Source organism: Bradysia coprophila, chromosome IV (assembly GCF_014529535.1).
Source record: "Bradysia coprophila strain Holo2 chromosome IV, BU_Bcop_v1, whole genome shotgun sequence".
Classification (NCBI taxonomy): domain Eukaryota; kingdom Metazoa; phylum Arthropoda; class Insecta; order Diptera; family Sciaridae; genus Bradysia; species Bradysia coprophila.
Genome location: NC_050738.1, coordinates 14,250,918 through 14,275,456, shown reverse-complemented (window position 1 = coordinate 14,275,456; position 24,539 = coordinate 14,250,918). Strand labels below are relative to the sequence as shown.

General features: G+C 32.6%; 1 protein-coding gene across 5 annotated transcripts in view; it reads right to left on the bottom strand.

Moving 5' to 3' along the window:
• The window catches only part of LOC119066431, a 90,266-nt gene extending 66,021 nt beyond the window's left edge, over positions 1-24,245 (bottom strand). The window contains exons 1-3 of one of the 5 annotated variants that reach the window (XM_037168917.1): positions 23,728-24,245; positions 22,758-23,018; positions 2,112-2,164 (exon numbers count right to left, since the gene is read on the bottom strand). The gene's annotated coding sequence lies outside the window, so the exon portion shown is untranslated. The remainder of the gene's footprint in view (positions 1-2,111; positions 2,165-22,757; positions 23,019-23,727) is intronic. The other 4 variants (XM_037168918.1, XM_037168919.1, XM_037168920.1 and 1 more) reach the window with 4 other exon arrangements.
• Positions 24,246-24,539: the final 294 nt, after the last annotated feature.

The following is a 24,539-nucleotide window of genomic DNA, read 5'->3' as shown; positions in this document are numbered from 1 at the left end:
TGAAAAATCTTGAAAATGTATGGTCGTTTTTTTTCACAAGTCGACTATGAGGAAGGATCTAGTTGAAGACTGTGCAAAGCGGTTTTGAACTCCTTTTAGGTCCTAGCACTCGGATCAGAAGTAATTTTTTGGGTAACCTTCAGAAAAACTTTATTTTTGTTAAGGGACACCGTGTACCTCGCTAAAAAAATGGAAAAACATTCGTTTTCGTGGAAATAATGAATTTTCAGTCATCGTATGAGCTTATTCGTAATGAAAAACATAAAACAACCGAGGTGATATTAATATTGCGTTCAAAAATGTTCGCAATTTCGTTGTAAATGTATATTGAATACGTTATAGCGTCTACACCTAATTGAAATTATCCTGAAAGAAAGGCATTGTGAAAGTAACATTGTATTATATTTAGACAAAAAGCACGTGTTTTACGCAATTTTCCCACAAAACATTGTTCTTGAACAGAAGAAAATGAGGTAAAAAAAACTGCCGGTATGCTTCACTTCGTTAATTTACAACCCGCTTTTAACCCTTATTGTCAAACAGAGATAATTTACATTAACGACATGGAACATAGTCACAAAAACTTGTTGTTGTAGGTACTCTCTCTCTAAGTTATAGAATTGTATACCATTTCTATGTGACATAATTCTGTGTTTGAATGTACAACCGTTTTCTCATTCAAATTAACTTACAAGTACACTATATATTATACAAGCATAACTGCCATCCCATACAAAATGTTAAGCCATAAAATACCATTTTGAACAATCCCTTTCCAAGATTACTGTTATACTTCATTTGTATATATACAAGCCATATATAATACTCTATGCGATGAGGCTCTATGGTTTGTATTTCTCGCACAACCATTAATTATCCGGTATGTCGTAAGAATGTTTCAATTTAGGCTTGTTTAATATCGGTTTTGTTCCACATCATAAAAACCGAAAAAGATGACCTGAATATCAAAAATAAATTGTTTGATGAACGAGGAGCTGGGATGGCTAAATAAGAAAACTTTTCGACTTTAATCAGTGGAAACTTTTGTCCACATCAAGAACGAATGCTTCGACAATTGGTTTGTTGTGGGTTTTCTAATTACTTCGAACATTACGTTCGACGTTGAACTGTCGTTTGGAAAAGTTTCATCAATTGGAAGCCCAATAACATCAAAAATGTAGAAAATTTTCAGCCGACAAAACGAAAATTTAATTCGAAAGAATCGGTTGAATCTACTGGATCTACACTCACGGAATTTTAAAAACCGACACATATTCTGTTTTGTGGTTTACTGTTTATTTTTGTGAATTTTGCATGTAATTTTTGTATGAAGAAATCAAAGCCGCAAGTAATACATAGAAACGGAAAATGTGTCGGTTTACAAAATTCCATGAGTGTACAATGGACAAAAATTTTCAATTTCCGCATTACGGCATCGAACCGAGAAGAACTGCAAATTAACAAGATTTTCATTTACCTCTTTATTTTCTAACCTTAACGAACTGCACGTATTTCCTGCTATTCCTAAATTGATATTTCAATAAAGCTCGTCTCTATTTACCAAAATATTTATTACATAATATGCCGTCTGCAGAATGTGTATATAGATATAAAATCACGTACCAGCCATCTGCGATAAGTACATACACTACAGCAGAAAGCCTATGGTTAAGAAGTACAATTCATTCTTCACTTTCTTGCGTCGAAATTTCTATATATATATAAAGAACATTTTGTCGACATTTATATTATAACCGAATATTATATGTGTATGTATAGATGTACCATTGCGCATTATATACTCGGGACTATATAAAGAGCTATTACACCATAAAAAGCTTCTTTTGCCCAAAATAGATATCACAATAAATACATTTTGGAAATTGCACTTAACACACCTCTTACATGTTTTTATGTTCTATGTGTTGAAGCGTGGTGATGTGGTGTGGCTGTGTGGTTGGTATCAGTGTTTGGGAATAGTTTGTGGTACTCTTTATTATGAAGTTTAATGTATATACCAGAAGCTGCCACTTTGAATGGATATCTAACCATTTATATGAAACGATCGCAACATGTAAATCGCATACATAACAGAAATAGTTCCCACTTACCTTTTTTACATTTTGTGTACGCTTTAGAACTTGCTGTGTTCGCATCAATCAAACTGAAAAACAAACAGGAAAAGATAGAATTATTTAACTTTTACCATGTGAGACCATGAAGGTATCATTAAGTTTACCGAAATTTAATTTACATTCTTCAAAAAACACCACCATTAGGATGGCGTAAGTGAAATAATTTTTGAATTTTTTTTGGATTTTATGTGCTATCACGTATTTAAATGAGAAGCTGTGACCAGTGTGTACTTATATATCGAGATGGTTGTTAAACGCAAAAATTAATTAAACGAAGTAAAAGATTTCATGAAACTTGTTATTTTGATCTAACAAGCTCTTAGCACGAAAACGTAGGAGCATAGCTGTGCTGAAAAGCTTACGACGGTCTGAGAAAGTTTAACAGAAGACGTACTCTCATTTTCCCTACTCCCTGGCTCTTTATCTCTATCTTGGAAATTTCCCAGTTTTCAGTAAGAAGCCATTAAGGCTACTTCCATCTTGGAGATCGTAATAACTGAAGGTGCAAAGCCTGAGGTTGAAATAGAATCAAATTCCTTAATTCTAGCTCAAAACATTTTAGAGAAACTGATAAAACTGATGAAGGAAAGTTAGGGAATTTAATAGCGTCACAGATCGATCTATTCTCTGGTGATGATCGTTAAGTTTGCAGTGGCTCGTAATCGCACCAAATGCTAGCCTTAATTTCGATCTCGTAAGTCTTAAGAATTCATTAGGCCAGGAATTAACCACAAATGGTCGGGAAAGTTTGCATTACTTTAAGATGTACGGAAATGTAAGCAAAAAATATTAACAAACTGCCACTTTCTTTGCTAGTATCGTGATGTAATAACAAAAGGAAGATTTATTTCCGTAGCATGTAAATGTAATTTAGTAGATTAAATTGTATGCAGCGGAAGTAATTCATTACATGAAAAATGAAATGGTTTTGTAATGTACATGCTTCCAATTGGGGGCTGAACATGCATGTAATGACATATTTCCGTGTACATTGTGTACCGTACGTATTTACGTAATAACAACTTTCCGAATGAGATAGCGTGTAAAAGTTTTGCAGTAAAATGAATGTTCGATGTTCATGTAATTTTACCAGCTTAATAGCAGCCTCGCCTAGGGCTTTAAATGACAATATAATTTCCCTTTTTTTATTTCAAAGACATGGCTTAAATATGTTTGATCCACGAGTTTTATGTAATTTTTAGATTTAAAAAATTCATTTAACAAAAATGCTTTAGAATGAAAATTAAGTAATTTAATAACAGACAAAAATCATTTTTATGACAAGTTATTGCGAAAATAAAGCATTTGAGCATGGAAGGACATGAAAATGTTTCATAGTTCAAAGCACGTTGATTCAATTTTTGTTGATTTTTATTGTATGGAATTTTTTTGAAAAAGTTGATATAAATTCAAATTAATTTTTCCTAGGTACTCAATTCGGAAATGATACAATCGCAAAATGTGCTAAACGTTTTTTTTTGCTATTAATTTTTAATTTACATTTATTAAATTACAATGAAACATTTTGTTCAGAGATTTTTGTTTGACAGGGTGTAGAGGTATTTTCCCAAATTTTCCACAGAAAATATTTTTAAAGTGGAAGCATTATAATTTGATCGATTCTATTCATTTTTAAATAATTGTAGTTTTCGAAGAAATCATTTCGAAAACATTACAGTATAAAAGCTTACACATGCGCATTAGAGCTGTTTGCTCGCGGTATATCTGCGGGTGGGCCGTTCAAATGCACGTGTCTAAGCTTTTATACAGTAATGTTTTCGAAATGATTTCTTCGAAAACTACAATTATTTAAAAATGAATTAAATGAGTAGAATCGATCAAATGCTCCGACTTCAGTAAAATTTGGAAAAAGTTAGGATAATCTAGGAGAATGTGTCAGGTGGCCTTCAAGCGAGAAAACGTTTTTCTCCAAAAATTAGTATTCATGTTATAAATGCGTTCCACGATGTCTGAGCTGTTCCTTGTTCCTTAGAATGTTTTTTAAATTTCAAAAATTTGTCTGAATTTCGTACGGTTTATGAAAGAGTGAAAGTTGAATATTCGTGGGACAAAAAAACCTGTGGAGGTCACACTGATTTTGAGCTAGCTAGATGCCAAAATTGTATAAACGGTCTCATGTAATTTTAAATCTAACCAGCTCAAAATCAGTGTGACCTCCACAGGTTTTTTTGTCCCACGAATATTCAACTTTCACTCTTTCAAAAAATGGAGCTGCTCCTTCGAAAAAAACGTTTTTCTCTTGAAAGAAAACTCAGGAAAATGTGAGAAAATATATTTTCAGAAATAGGCGCTGGTGCACAATAATATTTGGTTAGGGTTTGGTCGCCTGTTTTCTTTTTAAAATGGACCATGGTATTGGATACATTCATTCATCATCTAAATGAGACTTGAGCAGAGCTAATCCACCTAAATGGTACATTACCGTTTCGACTGAACGATTTCTAAATTTGGACATAGATTTAGCTGCGTGATGTACTTCATTTTCGCCCCACACAAAAAATTAGATGAAAATTACTACTCCTCCCTTCTGTGCTCCCAGTAAAGAGGACTAAAATTTATTTTCCCTCCACCCTACTACATCATCGTCGAGAATTAAATAGAAATTTCTTGTTCTACCAACAAAAGCAAATTGAGGCTATAATTTCTTTAAGTTCACTGTGACCCTGACGATGATAATAGTGTTCCGCATAAATTTCAAAGTTGTGGTATCTTTTTCTTTGTTAAAAAAAAATGTATTCAAAACTTACAAATTCTTACATAAGAACGTAAAAGCACATGATTTTTATTTAAAAATGTTGCATAAAATTCCATTCCGACACAGTAGTATTTTAAAATAAAAGCAGATCTAGGAGATAAACTTTTTACGGAACTTTTTCGTTAAAAGAAAAAGTTGAACAAACTAAGTATAAACTTAAACATTACAGTTCCTTTACAGAGGCTATGTAGTTGAGTTTATGTTAGATCAACATATGACATAATCTGCACACATACATTTTTGTATAATATATGTTAGAGGTAGTTTTAGAGGCGAAGTGAGTGGATATACGACTTCTTGCACAAAGTTTTAAAAAAGAATTTTCTTTTTCGGCCTGCAATGTGCTGTAGAGAAGTAGAACATTGAAAAACTTTTCACGAAAAAAGGAATGTTGCTGATATTTTACCTACCATACTATACAAGAATGTCGTCTTGTAAAGTCGTTCAATGTGTCGGTACATAAATTCTGATTTAAAAAACTTTTCGTTTAAAGGTTATTTAATTTAAAAAATCATTAATGTATATAAACATGCATGCTTGCCTCCTGATGATGTCAGTTTATGACTATTTTACGCCATTGAATCACCGACATTATTTTCTTGAATGGTTAAAAGTTTTTTTATAAGTTTTCTCATAAATTGTAATTGACTTTCCAGTAAAATGTAACTACTGTCTGGCATAAAAATCTGCTGCTGTGAGCCGATGCTCACATTATCAAACGGAGCATTTGCCATGAATATCTTGACAATTCAATGTCACCAATGGTGTGCGAGTAAGTGGGACGTTTGTTTTAAAATATTTTAAATCATCGAGAACTTTGACCTTAAATTTTGCAGATAGCAAAATTTTCTTAATAATTGGGATGAAAGGGTTCATTATATCAAGTTTTGTATATTTAAGCTATTTTCGGTATAATTAAAATACCTTTAGTCTCATTTTTCCCAAATAAGATACCGTAAAAGTTTGAAGAGTTATTCGATTGAGACCATGTAATTATGGCTACAAAATGGAATTTCGTTTTAACATCATCCACTTGTGGAGGTATGTGCAGCAGCTGTTACTGATTATTCGATATGCTATCAGAAAACCGCATGACGCTGAGGTGTACATGTCACCAATACCCACTTTAGCAACCTAATTACATTTATTAAGGTGTTAAAAATGCAACAAAGCCTTTGAATTTTACATGTAAAATTAGAAATTAGTCAACAGTGTTGATTCTACAAACAAAGGAATAAGGTGGTATTTTGACCAGCGTTAAAACAAAGTTTGTTTGCTAGAGAGGGTACTGATATCACATAAATAGACTGAATAAACACTTTTTGTTACTTTAAATAAATGAATTGATTGAAGATGCTTTTAAACTAACCTATAGTTAAAATTTGCCAAGTGTTTTCGATCCTTGTAAAGTGAAACACGTCCGACAAGAAACCAGAATTAACCTTCAAGAAACAATTCGAAGAAGCATCTGTTATTGAAAATAGCTTTGACAAAAATAAGCGATGACTTATGGTTTGTGTGGTCTTTTGTAGTGATACTTATGTTAAAACAAATGAAGTAACAGATTTTACATTAAACACAAGCAATGCTTAGACCCACAGAAGTAACAGATTTAATGATGAATTCAATGATGTCACTTGATTTCTATTAAAAAATCAGAAATCAAAGTGAAGAAATATCATTTGTGTTCGATAGCGCCTTCAAAAATTAGCGATAAGATCTGGTTATTTTGGTCTTATGTAGCCAAATACATGCTTGGTTTATTTACAGAATAAATATCTTTAGATTATACGAGATTTCCTACCCGAAGGCTTAACATCTCGTCCTCTCTAAGAGGAGTAGATTGAGATTGGTTTATTTACAAGAAAATCCAACTTGACGAAAATTATGTATTTTGTCAAGTTATATTAAGGCTTTAAAAATACTAATCGTCACAGTTGATAGCTCGCCAAGTGCTACATAAAGTGTGATGTACTGACACCTTCTTAACAGATATATGATAATTTTGCCGACTGGGACGTCCCTGGAAATTCTCATCTCTCTGCTTCTTAATGTACAACGTTATGCATTTCAAATTTCAAAATAATTGTCAGTGCTAATATCTTTCGAATGGGCCCATGGACACAATGCACATATATTCTGTTTATGACGATACAAAGTGATAAAAAGTGCCCTAAGTGCCTAGTTACATTTTACCCCTGCCCCTTTGAATTATCGATTTCTTGTTGCGATATTAAATCTGATATATTCTTACAGACCATTAAAGAAGTTGTTGTTTTTTTCATCGTTTAGAGCTCAACGCAAAACATTTTTCACTTACTACCATTCACACACATAAACTTTATTGTTCAATAAAACAGACCATTCCAAAATGATTATAAAAATATTTTTTGATAACTCCCGCATGGTAGATAAATTACGATCTTATACATAAATATTTTTGCTCAATAAATACCCAACGTTTTCATGTTGTACAAGTTGTGGAAACTCATAAAAATTGCACCGAAAATATTTCACATATTCCATTTTATGAGCGAATTATGTATGATACTTTCTTTTTCCGTCCTATTTACAGTCAAGAAAATAAAAAGTCCATCAAAGTATGATTAGACATGGGTTGATATATTGGACAGATTATGTAGGTGTTGACAGGGGAGATTGTTCTCTTCCTTGTACGGTTGTGTGATATTTTATTAAGTGCACGAATATGTAAAACTTTTACCTTTAGCGGCTTTGTTTTCACCACACTTTCAAGCGAGTGACTGAACATCTGCTACAATTTGTCTAAGTGGTTTATTCAAATCATTCACTTTCCATCGGAATAGATTAGAATGTCTTAGATTTACTGTGCATGCCATTTAGTGAAATTAATTTACGTGTAATATATGTTGAAGCACATTAAGATAATGAATTGAATGCTGTATTTACCTTCCAAGAAAAACACATTCCAAAAACGTCTTCACCCATTCGTCGTATTCACTCAATTGCCATTTTACCTGAATCAATAATAGAAATCCACAAGAATAATTTCATCGTTTCGGAATTTGCTTAATAAAATCTCGATCGAGACGATGTGGTTCAATTGAAGTTGGCTTTAGGTTATAGATGTATAGTATATGATAGTCGTATCCAAACAATCCTATCAATACAATATCAAATGTGTATACCAACAGTGGGTTACATATTTAACGCAATTTTCTAACTCGTCTATTCTGGAAAATCTATGTGTGCGCTTGTGTTGATTGAATTTATTTTATTCCCTGACATTAAATGGTTTTCCATTTCTAAGTGAATGAGTTTCTTCTGTTTCTCATTCGGCATTATATCTAAAATATATGGAAATGAAATTTATAATGAATGAACTTTAATATATTGAAAGTCGGTACAGGGTGAAATGTGGTGATTCAGAAGGTTAAGCTCGTGCTTTTTTCTATGGCTGCATTTTTGAGAGAGACAATGAACTCACTGGTCAAATGGTAAACGTCGAACAGATTCTAATGAAAATTTATTGGCAATAATGGGAATGGTTTATCACAATACACTAAGTGCAAAAACAGCGTTTTAAATGTTTCGTATTTCTTTTTCTTAATGTAGTTTATAGCGTCTAGCTTTCGAATGAAATTAAATTGAAGTTGTAAAAATGAATTTTATTTATCGAAAAGGAAACCTGTTGACTGTTTTGTATTAATAAAAAAATCTTTGTACTTAATTTCGAACTATAAAATAAACTTTACAGGATTCCTCTATTGTATAATAAAATGAACATTTATATCCATACAACTGGGAATGTTCTGCGTTCAGAACCGACATGGATCGATGTTAAGGAATTTATTCGAAATTTTTAACTTTCATAATTTATTTTCTTCATATTCAATATAAAACTCAAACAAATTCAATTTCATTGTACGATAAAGTTTTGATTTGATAGAGCTGGTCTGTACTAAAACATTTTAGTATTGATTATCCCTATTTAGTCAGAGTAGAAGAAGAGCCAAAGAAATCGGTAAATAGTAAATTGGCGGTAAATGTTAAGCCACCTGGAAGAAAATGATTTTTTTTACGCGACGGATTTTGATCATATCTCCTGAGCGATAAGACTTTGGAAAAAATCTTTTTTTTACATTGAAAACAACGTGTTTCCAAAGTCTTATCGCTAAGCAGATATTGGTCTGATTAAAAAACTAATTACCTTACCGGACTCATGAGATCTCGCGCTACACGTTGGCATTTTGTTTGATCAAAATCTGTCGCGTAAAAAATATCATTTTCTTCCAGGTGGCAGTTGTCAAACTAATACGATTATCATAGATATACGAGATATATTCAAAATTAATTGACTGTGAACATCGATGACTTTTTAAACTATGAAATTGATGCAGTCAGAGTGTTACTACCCCATGAGACAGTAATCTGATGAAATTTATGTGGTACAGTTACGAGTCACTAGTCTTCGAGAAGTAGGAATTCTCTAGACTCGACGATTGGTTGAAAGTTTGGAATAAATCACTCTATAAAGTCACCCGCTAAGAGATTTCTATATTAAACTTTTATACCATTTTGGTGTTTGCAGCTCGAGCCGAAGGCGAGTTCCAAACAAAGTTCCAAACAATTATTTATTTTACTCGCAAAGCCCCCTGGAAATGAGTTTTAACGCTCACGTCAGTGAAGTAATGACCCACGTCCCAGGGCTTAGTGAGTCAATTAGTTTATTTTATCGTTGTCGCATATAACAGGATACCCGCTTCTAAGAAGAAACTTCCGCTGCCAATTTTTAAAACTATTAAATTTATTTATTCCGTGCCCCTGACATTAGTATAAATCAGACAGAATATACAAATCAGTTTTTCTGTATTTTAATAAGGCAACTTCCATTCTAGCTTTGCGACAATTCGATAAAAGATTCCAGCGAATATAAATAATATGAAGTTAATGTAAAATCAAGTGACATTGCTCACAGATAGCGACAACATATTTGCATGAATGACTTGATTCGTTGTGCACCCTATGAAATGGTAAAACATCTGGGGACTCTTTCCTTTCGCACATTTTATATTAATATTGAAGAGATGAAAGCATACTACATATTTCGTATTAAATGTGTGTACATCTTGTTTAGCTGATGCATAAAATATACGATATATATCTACAATAAAACGAAAACCTAAACCTATATTATAAAATGGGTTTGACTCTTAAAACCCGACTATAACAATTGTGTTATACACGGTGTTTCATTGCATGTTAAAACCATTAATTATCGAGATGTCTTAGAAAGTTTTAATTAAGAAAATGTTAATGTGTGTCATAAGAAAAGTATATGTGTGGCAAGTGAAATGTGACTGTAAGGGGTATAGTTACGCTCAATGTACAAACACACACACAAAATGCCTTTACACATTTAAAATGAATGAGGGTTAATTCGGGTAAAATTGAAAATTCGTTTTCACTTTTCGTTACTGGCAAACGAAACCGGGATTTAGAGATTTTTTTTTCAGCTTTGATGGGTTCATTCATGAAGAAAATATTGATGATGAAATATTGCGGTATAATTAATTTTCGTCAGAAGTTATCCAAATATATACTTATCTTTCCGGCTTGGATATGGAATGCGTCACGTTCTCGGTTTACACATTATTTAATATCTATCTATCTTTCCTAAATCGCAAATTATTATATTTGTGTATAAACATCAGAGGCGGGTTAAATATACGGAAAAAAAAGTAATGCCAGAGAGTTTCACCCATAAAATACCAAGCATACTTTCTAACACAACATTCTTTCCTTCACAGTTATTAATTATTTATTATGCAATATATTCCGTTTAGCAGAAAGTTGATGCTATAAATTTTAATATCAGCTGGAACTATGTGCACAAAATGTTCAGTGAAAGTACAAACAGTTTTATGTAATTTAATGTGATCGCAATCGCGCGAATATTTTGTACTGAACAAGACTGGTACAACATAAGTCAAAGCTTTATGAAATGCAAATTTATAAGCTCTGTGATTAATAATGTTCGTTTTGTGTGTTTAAATTTTAAATATTTGAAGAGACTATTTTCAAGGATACTCTGGTTAATGTGATATATAACCACCATCACTGTATAGCTATTTTATTAATTAATATATGAGACCGAGATTCAAATAAATATTTGCATTAGGCATTATGTGTGGTTCGAACGTTTGCCATTTGATGTTGTGTAAATGTTTCTAGATAATTATTCGAACAAAACTTATTATTGTCGAGCCTTTGAAGGTTAGATTGGAGAGCTTAACATTAGAAAATAGTGTAAATGGGTAATTTCCATTGTGGTGTGATTTGGGTCACAGTTAGATATGTCCAGGAAGTTCAGAAGCTACAAAAATTGAAACTAAAGATTTTGTTTATGAATTGAAGGTCACTGAAAACAATTCAGAAGGTGGGAAAGTCATAGAATATCTGGAATATCCTCAGACCACTGTTTCCACGTAGAATTGTCCAAATGTTCTTTAAGGTTTTGTAAACTCTGAGAGAGGGATTCTTTTGAAAGACAGCCTACCGAAATCGGACGCATTTTTTAGTGGAATTTTTTACATGTACCCAGAAAGGACTTCGTCCCAAGAAGCCAAAATCACTTTCAAAAAAATTCTTCGAAGTTTGTGTGGCTAGTGGGAGGTGATCAAAAAGCCGTACAGGGTTATGTGGGATGTCATTAGAAAGGTAATCACACGTACGTACTATTGAGCCGAATAGGGACTTATTGAGTTTAATCGACACTGAAATATGTGCAGTTAAAGTTTTCAATCGAAGACTTACACTGTTCTTACTGAAATTTCTCGAGGTACACAAAACGTACATGGTCGTGTAGGGTGTCATTTGACAGGTAATTTAATTTGCTTTTGGGCCAAATAGGGTACTATGTGGTTTGGATGCATCTACGATAAAATAGAAGTTGAAATGTTTAGGTGTACATATTTCATCATAGATGCATCCAAACGTCATAGGAACCTATTTGGCCTAAAAGCACATTAAATTACCTTTCGAATGATACGCCGCACGACCATGTACGTTTCGTGTACCCCGAGAAATTTCTGTAAGAACAGTGTAAGTCTTCGGTTGCACATATTTCAGTGTCGAATGAATTTTAAACCCAATAAGTCCGGCTCAATAGTACATGTGATTACCTTTCTAATGACAGAAACTGGAGAATTTTTTGTAAGAAAAGTGCAAGTTTTCGGATTTTGGTCGCCTTTCACCAGCCACACAAACTTCGAAGAATTATTTTGAAAGTGGATTTGGCTTTTAGGGTCGAATACCTTTCTATTTCGGTAGGTTGTTTTTCAAAAGAATCCTTCAGAGTATTTTGACAGAATCATTAAATCTAGTACTCATTTTGTTGAAAGTGTTTGACACAAAATCTTTTGCTTCATTAGTTTTAGCAAACATTTGTCTATATATGAGGAAACCTCGAAACGAACTCATTGCTTATTCGGACGTCTTTGTTGATAACAAATATGACTACTATAGCAATGACTGGTTCGTATTCAGCATTACAATTTGGTTTGGATGTATTATTTGAAAAGAGAATGTCGCTCCCTCCATCCGTTTCGTTTCATCCGATTGTCATCTGGATGCTAGCTTAGAAATATGTTCAATTAATGCAGGAAAGTGTACTAAAAATTAAAAGTCGAAGTGAGAGGGGTCTAATAAACACGGCGTAAAGTTACCTCCATTCACATAAATCCTCACACTTGACAAAGCCAACCATTTTATTATTCAAGCAATAGGCTTTTCTTCTAGGCAGACGAAATTTGTTACCGTCCTTGAACGAAATTTTCTACTAAGGCTCTACCTAGATTTCTAGATTCTAAAAGTATGCAAGGTGATAACCTTACAGTTTCAATCCGAAACACAAAATGACGTGAATAAAAAAAGCCCAGGAGAACTTTTACTCGAAAAATTTGTTCTCGTTGTAATCACCAATTTCATTAAATTATCTCTGATTCATTGGCATAAGCGACACACAAGAATATATACATAAAGAAAACGTATGACGCTCTACTAAGCTTATCTTCCAGTCTACCAAAATAAAATTTATACGGCATCTCAAGAGGTACTTCCATCATCAAATTGAAAATTGCGTTCTACTGTTACTTCACCACAGCATGAGTGTTATAATACCCCCCCTTTGAACGGCAGACATTTATGGATATATTATGAATATGTGTACAACATTTTACTGAAACGTGTACATAAAAGTGTGATCGCTGAGGGCATTACATATATTACTCTATATACCCAAAATAAAGCAATAAAAATTCATATTTTAAATTGCCTATCCTCATAGTCATTCGTAACCATATATAAATTGACAATTCATTATCCAAAATGGTTTTTTTTTAATAAAGTCAATCGACTTTCCTAATATTTTACTTGATAAAAACAGAGTAATTGGTTTCACAAGCCTGCAGTTGTAAAATCAATTTATTTCAATATTTGTTCGGAGAATTTAGGTTTGCGTATTCCTTTTTCAAAGCACTGAATTTTTTTTTATTTTCTTTTTTTGATTCAATAGAAAATGGGGAATAGTAAGAATATCACTAGCACCGTATCACGAAATAGAAAAAAAAACTCCTCTCATGTTGAGATATTTTTTGATGTTGAAAATGAAAACACGTTTTTAATATCCAATTTCCCAATGTAATAGATTTGCTTTGAACATCCGAACCAACTGAACTACATTTATATCTGGAATGTGTTTTTTCTCTTTCAATATTTTCACCATTTACAACATTTTTCCTTTTTATCGGGATTCAATCGCTTAAAGTTTGAATAGGATGGAACGACATGTGGTTCTGTGTGATACGAGCATATAAAGAATGGGAATGGTGTTAATCGTGAGTTCGAATTGATTAGAAGAAACGTTTATACGTTGTATTTATACACATGCACTGCACATTTTGATGTTTTTCGTTTTATTTTGATATCCTTGGCAGTATTTTTATCGAATCTACTACTTCTTTTGACATAGGTGTTTTTAACAGATTCTTTTCTGCTTTTGTTTAAACAAACATTTGTTATATAACCAAATTTAAAAAAAAGAAATCAACGCACGTGAATACGTGAATTTTATTGTTGTCCGTCCATGAGGAAAACTCTCAATCTTCACATTTCTGCACAGATGTCGCGTCGTCAAGTTGCCGTTGTCAAGGAAATATATGAAAATTAATTTCCGGAACAAAAACCAGAAATAGCTCGTCGTGTTTGCCTGCAACTTGAAATGTACAACACCGCAGAAATATCAAATCCACAAATTTTCTCAACAAAACTACATTGTCGCCGGTGCATTGCAACCGTTTGTGAAATAAAATCATAATTTCAGAGACCTTTCAACTAAACTTTCGTTCCATAACGCTCTGTATGATGTTCGTAAAGCTTTGCAGAAAATAATTTAGACAATGAAAAATCTGAAAAGTCTACACAGTCAAAATGTTCTTGAAAGTGGTCGGAGCGAGAGGTTGTCAAGTTTCAAAAAAATGAAATAGTAGAACACGTAATAAGCCACGGACACTAACTAAGATTTAATGGAATAAGGATGCTCTCAGAAGTCGTTCATAAAAACCGTCTTCAGGTTTATTATATTTTCCATTGTGATATTTAGTATTTGGTCTGCATAGAAGCTCATTGACCTACCGTTTCTTAAAAGATAGCAAGCATATCATTGGTGTAATTATTGAATCTGCTACTTCTTTTGTTCAATGCAATTTCAATCATTATCAAGATCATTACTTCATTTGTTTTAAACTTGATCTTGCTACATAAGGTCATGCAAATCAGAGTGAATCGTTTATTTTACTTGCTGCTGTTGATAACAGACTATATATCCGCGCGTAAAAACAACTCATGAAGTTTCGAATTTTTATTGCTAATTGACAGCTGTTTAGTAACCTAATTTTGGTGATGTGTCTTTAAAAAATAATTACCTCCCGGAAGCCAAACCTGCGTATAAAGGCCTCCTGGCATCGTCACAGTGTGAACCGTACAGGAATGAATATACTCAGAGGGAATTGTAAAATGCAAAGATCGAAATCACAACATTCCTATGATCAAATAAACTCCGAAGAAATGTCTTTTTCCAGATAGAATATGTATATGCAACCGTTCCTCTGAGTCGTTCTTTTTTCATCTGAGATATGAAAGTATTTGAAAGTTAGACCGAACTTTTGAACACGTTCTCAAATTTTTATTCGACTCACGTCAAAGCAAATAAATACGCAAAATGTTTCGTTTAAAATGAGATTTCCCTCTAATTCTGGATTGTGTCAACACAATACAAAACGGAAAAATCACCTTCCCTTCCAAAAAAAAAAATTCTATTTGTCGCACAAAAGCTTGTTTAATTTAGCTTTAACAACTTCCAACAATTTATAAACTTTTTTCCTGCGTACCCTTCACATTGTTCGAAATTCTTTACACAAATCTCACATTTTGTACAATGCGCCGTATAATATACTACAAGCATAACGCTTTTCATTCATAAGATACAACCCTTTTTCTGAATTTACACAAAGTACTTGTGATACCACACACTTGATTGCTGCCTACTTTATAAAACCCGCACACACCTCTTTAACAGCACCCATCATGTTCTATAAATAACAACGGAACACAATAGCGCGAACCTCTACACCGCCATTGATAATAAAATTCAAAAACAATGTGTTAAGTTAATCAAACAAAAGACCCTTTTCTCGCTGAGTGTTGGATAGCTTGCTATTCAAAAATCGTTCTGTTCGGAAATATCGTCGTAATGATGTAGATAGGTGATATTAGTGGTGCGACACTTTGTTTGAGACTATATAATACGCTGAAATGAAATGATTTCTAATAGGTACACAGCTCGTGTAATATCCATTGTATCGCCGCCACAATTGCTTAAAATTGAGACTAGATAGTAGGTGTAGTTGAGACTAGATATCAATGTTACATGATGAAAAAACATAAAATTCAACGTATGTTTTAAAGTGATTCTACGTCGTAAGCTCACAAAAAAAACACCACTGCCAAATAACGAAGGGTACATTAAAAGACATGTTAAAAATACACACCAAGATGATGGGTTGAATCAACAGGATGAACAGAATGTTCTATTATTTTATTTAAAATAGACACAGTATGGTTTCATCCATCCCGTATCGTAGCCAAAGGATCATTATTAATCATTTAAACGACAAAAACCATTGACACTTTTGTTTATTTTTATGAATTATATGTGTCGTACCCTGCCTTTCCTCACCTTTTTATTTCCCCCGATTTAATCGAATGAACATTTTTGATAATTGAATTAGATAGACCGCTGAAAAGGAATAGTCATTGCAGATTTAATCGTTGTGTGTGGTATTAAATTTGCAGCATAGTCATATTAATCGTATGACGGTTAATGAAGATTGATGGATATTTTGTGTAGCCCAGCAGCGGAGAGCAAAAATTTAAATTCAGCACAACTCATTGATATAGCGAATACACCATCGTCATTACATTGCACAATTCATTTGTATTTATAGTGCACACACAGGACAACGGCGAATTATCCCAATAAGCTTCTTTTGTTCCCCATTCAATTAAAACGAGAGAAAATAGGAAACAGATAATATAATGGAACTGATGGCAGTCATTACATTAGTCAATGAGGATCAAATGGTTTGGTTTATATTTTATTTTGTATTAAGCTGTTCTTAGCATCCGAAAGCTGGTGGTTGAACGGCTATTTTTTTTATTAATTTAGAGAAGTTTCAGTGTTTAACAGACTTCTACTTGTCCTATGCATTTAGTTTTATAAATAATTATCGTGTTGCTTATTATGAAGAGCCCTTGAGGGTACAGAGACTTACTCTTAGTACATCTTAAAATCTGTTAAGACAAACTGTTAATTTACAATTTTGTTGAACATTATTATTTTATCAGGTTGAGAAAATCCTATTAACTCTCGTTTAAATACAAGGAGCAGCGACTGACTGAAAGTTGTAATATGGCTACGGGTTACCTACTTTATACATCACTGCTCTCAACTAATTTACAGTCTGTGCTAACCCTCCTTGTTCAACAATTCAACCTGTCGATTCACTGTAATTTTATTAATCGTAATGTCGGTATATGACGTCAATACCCGGTCATCCTTATGCCGTCATATAAGCTGTGCGAAACCAGTCGATTGAGAAAAGTTTAACTAAAACATGGCTTAAATGTTTCAACATTGTATAAAATGTCATAATAATAATGCCTCTAATACAGTGGATAAAGGGTATTACTACACCCCTATTTAATAAATGAACGAAAACCCGATCATTGTCTTTATAGTAGTTAGATAGGTAATTTGGACGATGGAATATTTTGTACAGGGAGTGTATGTACAACATACGAAATTTAATATTCTTCGCATGTTATTCAAATGAATTTTATATGATCACAAACAAGGAACAATATATACATATTCAACAGACTTTGCCGCTCGCTGTTTTGTGTATCTAAAATATAAAGCATACAGCGTTTTAAACAATGGGAAAATATAACTTTCAATAAGATTAGATAGCTTTAAGCTCTAGGTAAATGTTTATAGAATTAAGCTTGCACACACGATAAATATGCGGATACATCCGTAGATGTGTGGATTACGAATAAAAGAAAATATAGTTGCTATACGTACGTACACACACACACACACACACACTTACCCAACCCGTATTAACACTTTAACCGGAGAGAATATATAAACTTTTGTGCCAAGATTATGAATTCTGAACCTGTTACCGCAAATGGGATATCTATTTGCCCTGTCTTATCATTATTTCAAAACATAAAATTTATCATCTCCGAATATCTCATTTAAGCCGATAATATTAATTGTCTAATTCAAACTTGGTCCATATACACAATAAGTCAGCCGCAGAAAACTTTTTGGCACACACCCCGAGAGAGAGAGAGACATGGAAAATTATGAATGCGCGTTTGCGGTGCTGATCTTCGCTTATTTCTTCCATATTCCATATTTGTTGTTGGTTTTTATTGAAATTGATATAACTTACTATTCTAATTATCTGCAGGAAAAACAAAGTTTTTTTTCTTCTTCATGAAAAACGTTGATAATAAAATGGTAAATGATGTTATGAGTAGAATTTCGTTTGACAAAATTACGGTTTATTATGTCATTACTGCATGGTTAATCATGTAGGTAGCATGTGTTTTCTATTTTGTGAAGAGATGTGATAGCGAGTGAATTTTGAAAGCCATAATGGTTGTTGGCAGAACTATAATGATGCTGATAATAGTATATTACATACACGTATCTGAAATGGTACTTTTATCGAAAGTTGACACCGAGCGGGCGAGAAGGGCGACTAGCCATATATGCTATGTTATTTATTGACATAGAAATGCTGCTCTCATCAAGAAAGCGATGTAAATTTCTTCAACCATACAGTAAATTAAATATAGCTCGAGTTATGATTAAACTGTTTTTCATTTGCATGTATGTGTATCCGAATAATTCTATCTCTAAAACTATATCCCTACAAAGTGGGCGATATGTTTATCCTATGAAGTTAACGATGTGTTGATCTATTGAATAGATGGCATATAGTAATACAATTGATCGTCAGAAAATTACGAAATATTCACATCTGCGATGTTGCTTTTACTCCCTGCTGACACCTCAATCAATGTACGTATTTGCAAATATCACCCACATTCACGCGCAAAAGAAACCAAACCAGATGAAAAAAGAACTTAATTTATGTGTGGAAAGTGTAAGTGGGAAAATGTAACAAAAATTTTTTTTTTTAATTAATTCGAAACGGTTTTACACGTTTATTTTTATTTTATTTTTTTGAAGGGACGCCCCCGTGAAATGAGTTTGCTGAAAAGAAATTGATACTTCCTTGTACAAATTGTCACCCAGGCAACTGTTATAGAAGGACAACTTTTGGTGGTTATACAGTGGTTTAAAAAAAACTCTTTGTTTTACTTCAGTCAGTATTACGGAAATAGCGTGTACGAACACCAACAATAATAAATTCACCTCCTTTTATTTTTGTCGCTGTTCACATTCTTTTAAAAATGTTACATCGTTAGTTTTTGCTGATAACTGAAACATTGCGAAAGGGTTTTCCAGTCAGTGAACTTACAGAAAATGACAAATTCGTTTGCTGGAAAAGATTTCTGTTTCCTAGACTTCAGTTTCGAATTTAATTTTAAGATACACAATTTGTAGTGAAGTGAATACTGAGACAGAGTCGCTAGCCTCTTTATATATATACAAAAATCAGGTCGACGAGAAACCTCACTAGGAGTCGAGACATTACTGTAAATCTGTGAGTCATTCGAGAATAATATCACATTTTACAGGCGTCTAGTCTATGTGTTTGTGTACCGAATTTAATTTAGTTTGAGGTCAATTTTGTAAGTTTTGTTGCGCACCCTATACGAGTAAATAAACAGGTGTCTATATCTGTCATCGACAGCAACGACAAAATAAGCAAAGCGATGAGCAGTAAATGAGGTTTAATACATCAACGAAGAACTTTGTTATGACGTAATTGAAATAAACGATTTTGTACCTAACATCAGAGACATTTTTATAAAAAGAACTAACAGATTCGACAATTAAATCTATCACTACTATGTGGAACAAATTCATACTGGTGCCATTTTATATAGCAAGATATATTTGTTGAAGCTAGTGGAGTAAAATATTTTGCGTCCTACTGTTGATATTACTGAGATCACAAGTTGTAACATTCCATAAAAGCCGTAACAGGCTAACTGTATACGAAATGTTAGAAAAAGACTTGTTCCATTCATGGATATGTTTACGCGAATTCCCAACTGATTAATTGAATTTTCTCCCCTTTACAATATTTTACAATAATTGCAAGCCTTCCAGAACGTGTACTTGAGTCATAATAATATATAGCACCGGAGAAACGAAGAAAAATAAAAAATGTAGTAACAATCAACACTCCAAGTAACATGGCTCTGATCACATTGAACAACCTGAACAAGATTGCATTAGCCTTATACGGTGTGCGAAAAACAATTCAAATGAACGAGAAAAAAAAATGTAAGGAAAAATAAATTCTGGACCATTTAATTGACTTTAGAATGAAACTGTAATGTTTCGAAGGTTGTTTTTCACTGTTTTTAAAGTAGAAAAGGACATAATCCCATAAAAACATAAAAAAAGTTTTCTCCTGAACAAACACCTAGATTTAAAATTCAAGGATTTTGTATTCGTTTTGTATTATACACGTTATACACGGGCAATGAGTGCAGGGTTTTTCATGAAAATTTCAAACATAAAAAGAGCCTTTTTAGCAGGAAAATAATATTACAAATAAAATGCTTTATGCATGAGAGGATATCCCATTGATAAAGATAAAAAAATTTTTCGACCAGATAAAAATCTTTTCAATCTTAAACAACCATTTTGTGTGCACATGGAAATGGGAAAATATTATAATACCAGCCAAACGGGAACATCAGCAGAAAAAAAAATAAATATTAAGTACTAACACCCAGACTGGCAGAAACGAGTTCATTATTGAATTTATGAACGTGAAAAAGGTTTGTTTACGGACTCGTAGGTCACGATCGTCTTCTTTCTCGTACATTTAATACAATTTTTTATTCCACATAATAAATATGCAGTAGAAAATTTGATTTATTTGTCATGAATACTCACAATTTATAAGATATATAATTTGTTATGACATCGTGGCTTCGCATTTATTACGAATTTTATTCAATGGCAGATCTCTCTCTTTTTTTAAAAAAAAAGGGAAAAATACAAATTTGAGGATAAAAAATTATTTTGATTTTATTTGAAAAATCAACAGAAAGAAATTCTTTTCAAAATTAGATTATGTTTCGTACCATAAACCGACTCAGGATGTTATAGTGTTGAAAGGAAACTTTGCCGGTTTTATTTATCGTGAACTGAATAGTACATTCGTTCAGATGAGTTTCAATGTATACATTTAAAGGGTACACAACATCAGCGGTACTTAAATACGTTGAATATGACGGAAATTTTGCATTGGATGTTTCAGTAAACCAACACTTGAATTTTGACGAGACATTACTGACATTATACTCGCTGGTTATTGCACGAAAGTACATTTAATATAAAATCCAACTTTAGGAAATTTTAATATATATTTTTAAATATATTTTTCTCTTTAAACAGGAAAAGGAAGTGGATTTTCGAACTGAACGTGTCTAATCGTTGTAAAATTAACAGTTTGATGGAGGTTGAATAATAAAACCATTTAGATTACACCGTAGTAATACTGTTATTATTCTCCACTCTACTGCTGATACTGAAACATATGAAATGTTGTAGCTCTTCAACGTTTTAAGAATATAATATACAATAATTAACGGTATTCCCGGTTGTCGGTTGTGATCTTATACTCGAGTATTATGAGAGAGTTTGCGATTTTCACCTATAATTATAAGTGAACGTAAAATTTGAAAATGAAACGTAGACTTTCATGGAGAAAATATTTATAGTTTCCACATTCTACGTTACCTTACTAAAGTTGAACATCGCAATCTCTATGAGCTCATAAAGTGGAAATAAATTTTCGTTGCCTTTTATTTGGAATCAAATCATCGAATCTGCTACTTCTTTTGTTCTAAATAATTTCGACATATTGATACAAATTCTTTTGTGCATCCGACAACTGAAATACGACCTATTTTGCCATGATTTTTCATTAAGAAATGTCAGTGCGGGAAAAAACTTCATTTCTTTACGATTTATAGTGCGGGAAAAGAATTACATGAATTTTTCTATGACTATACGATTGATTATATTTAATATGTTGAATGTGAAGTGTGTATGTTTTCAAGTAAATTGATGTGTTTTGTCTATTTCAGTTGTCCGATGCACAAAACGTTGTTCGTACCTCGACAGGAAATGGATTTTTTCAGCACACGTCCTAATTTCCTAATTTAAAAAATCGTCATTTCCTGTCTTGGTACGAAAAATACTATTGTGCACTGGGCAACTGAAATCCGACATATTTTGCCATTATTTTTTGTTATGAAATGTCAGGTTTTCCCGAACGATATAGCGTGCGGGAAAAAATTTCATTTCTTTGCGATTGCACCATAATTTTGGCTACTATTTCGCTTAAGATTGTCACCTTTTTGATTGTTGTATGCCCTCTTTGATTTTGTTCCCTTATTTACTGATCTTTCTATTGCATGTAGTGCAATGGAGATAGCTTGTGTAGTACTTCCTTGATTAGACCTACTTTGATAATTAGAAAGTTTGTAGTCGTGCCGTTGGCATCGTTAGTGAAGGTTGTCGTCACTATACCCTAGTCATTACCTTCATTGCTATCATAGTAATAAGATTGTTTCTACGGAGAAGATGATCGATGAATATTGACAAACATCGACGACAAGAGTCAAAAGAGTGGTGCAAATATGTTTTCAGAGAAGTGATGTTAAAAAAGCTGAGCATAGTTTACGAAGTTCAATTTTAACGTGTCAATTGAAAGTTTTTAAAAAGTTGCGACAAGTTTGTATAAGCGTATTCAGAGAGACCATTTGTAGTTTGAACTGTTAAAATTATTTTCCAATAAATCCTAAGGGTAGACTTTTCTCATATAATGTTGAAACGTTTACGGAAGCACATCTGATTTATAGTGACAATGATTACTCTCGTCGATTATAATATTATAATAAAAAAGAATCTCAAAGACTGAGTAAAATAAAAGTCAAGCCTCAAATGAATTGTATGAGTGACTCAACAAACAAAAAAAAAAAAACAAACAAAAATACAATCCAAAGAAAATACTTACAATGATTTATTATATTTTCAATCAAATATCCATTTGCATAATCCAACGGTTTTAAAAACGTGATATTTTTCTTGAAACCATTTCTCCCAGCCGAACCATTCAATACGGCACAATAAATATACAATCACTCTCCACAATTTTCCTTTTCTTCCACCGATTTCTTCTTTATTTTCTATTTTTCTTCTTTTCTTTCTTTTAAAACACGAAATTCCTTTATTCAACCGAACCGTATTTTATTGGGAAAACTGGTCGAAAACTTTTCTATTCAAAATAACATATTTTTCGGAAATTTTCAAAAATAAAACCAATTCATTCCCTAAACACACGGGGTCTATCTTCTATGCCAGTGAATAAATTTCTGTATGGACTTTATACGCCACAATAAATTAATATTCTGAAATGATTCGCCAATTCAACTTCATTACCGTCGTGGCAAACGTTAATTATAAAAGTTAAAAGGAATAATTCAAAAACAAAAAAAAATTAAATTGAAGAAATCAAATCGGAAATAAATTTAAATTTAAAAAGTATTTTCTTTAACGATATGTGGGTGTTCTTAAAATAACCGAAGAAAAACAAAAAAATTTCCTTTGAAATTGATTCTGTTTTTCCGCTTGGAAGCGTTACGAAAAAGCTTAACTTAAATGAAAATAAACATTTTTTGCTCGCAGAACGAGTAAACTTGCAAACATTTTATTTTGAACTATACAACAATGAGGGAAAAAAATAATTATGCGAAGAAAATAATTTATATCTCATGGTACGTTGAGTTCTGGAGGAAACAAAACCCATTTCTGTCTAAATGGTTTTGACACAGATATTCTAGGAAAAGACAATTAATTTACAGAAATGGTACACAAATCTAAAATTACAATAAAAAAATGTTCAAGTACTTTTGTTCGAGTTAAACGAACGAAAAACTTTATTTATTCAATCGAATAGAGTGTAATGTAATTAAATAAAAAGCTACCATATGCGATGATATTTTCTTTCCATAACAACACACAATAACACCCGCTTCACCAATGTAACGACGGAATGATCTTCGTTTATTTCAGTGTTAATTAGATTGTAATATGATTACTCTCGTTTTCCCATCACTTAACACTGTGCGAATATGTTTGTTTATACACCTGCTGATTGTTTGTCAGCTAATCAATTTATGCGTTCGTAATTATTTTGCCTAATTAACGACTGTTGTTTACACAGGAAATCACTCATATAATCTTCAAAATTGTCGTAAAAATAAATGACACAACATCAATGAACCAATCCGCTCAATATTAATATCTTTTATCTGATTTTTCCATCATCATTTTCCACCGTACTTGGTTCTGAGTCCGTCGCTATGCGTGTACACATGTATACATATTTCTGCCGTACATCATATATACAGATGTGTGTGCATATATACACGAGGGAAAAACAAATAAAAAACTTAATACGCGCCCTAATTTTGAAGTAAAAATCACTTACACAATACGACCTCTCGTGCAGTACTATTGAAATACCACAAGAATAGGGCACTGTGACCGTATAAAATTCTACTCTGACACAAAAAAAACCGAAAGCTGTGGCAAACGCATGCGTCGTACAGAATCCGCCTCAGTCTTATCACCAGTATCGTGTATACGCAATCATTATATACACACTGTGCTCCATCCATGGGAGCTTGGAGCATAGAACATGAATGGTATTGTACCTTATATTCAGCAAAATGGGATCGATATCTTCTCCATCACATTGCGATGAAAGAAAATCCGGGCTCTTTTTTATATTTTT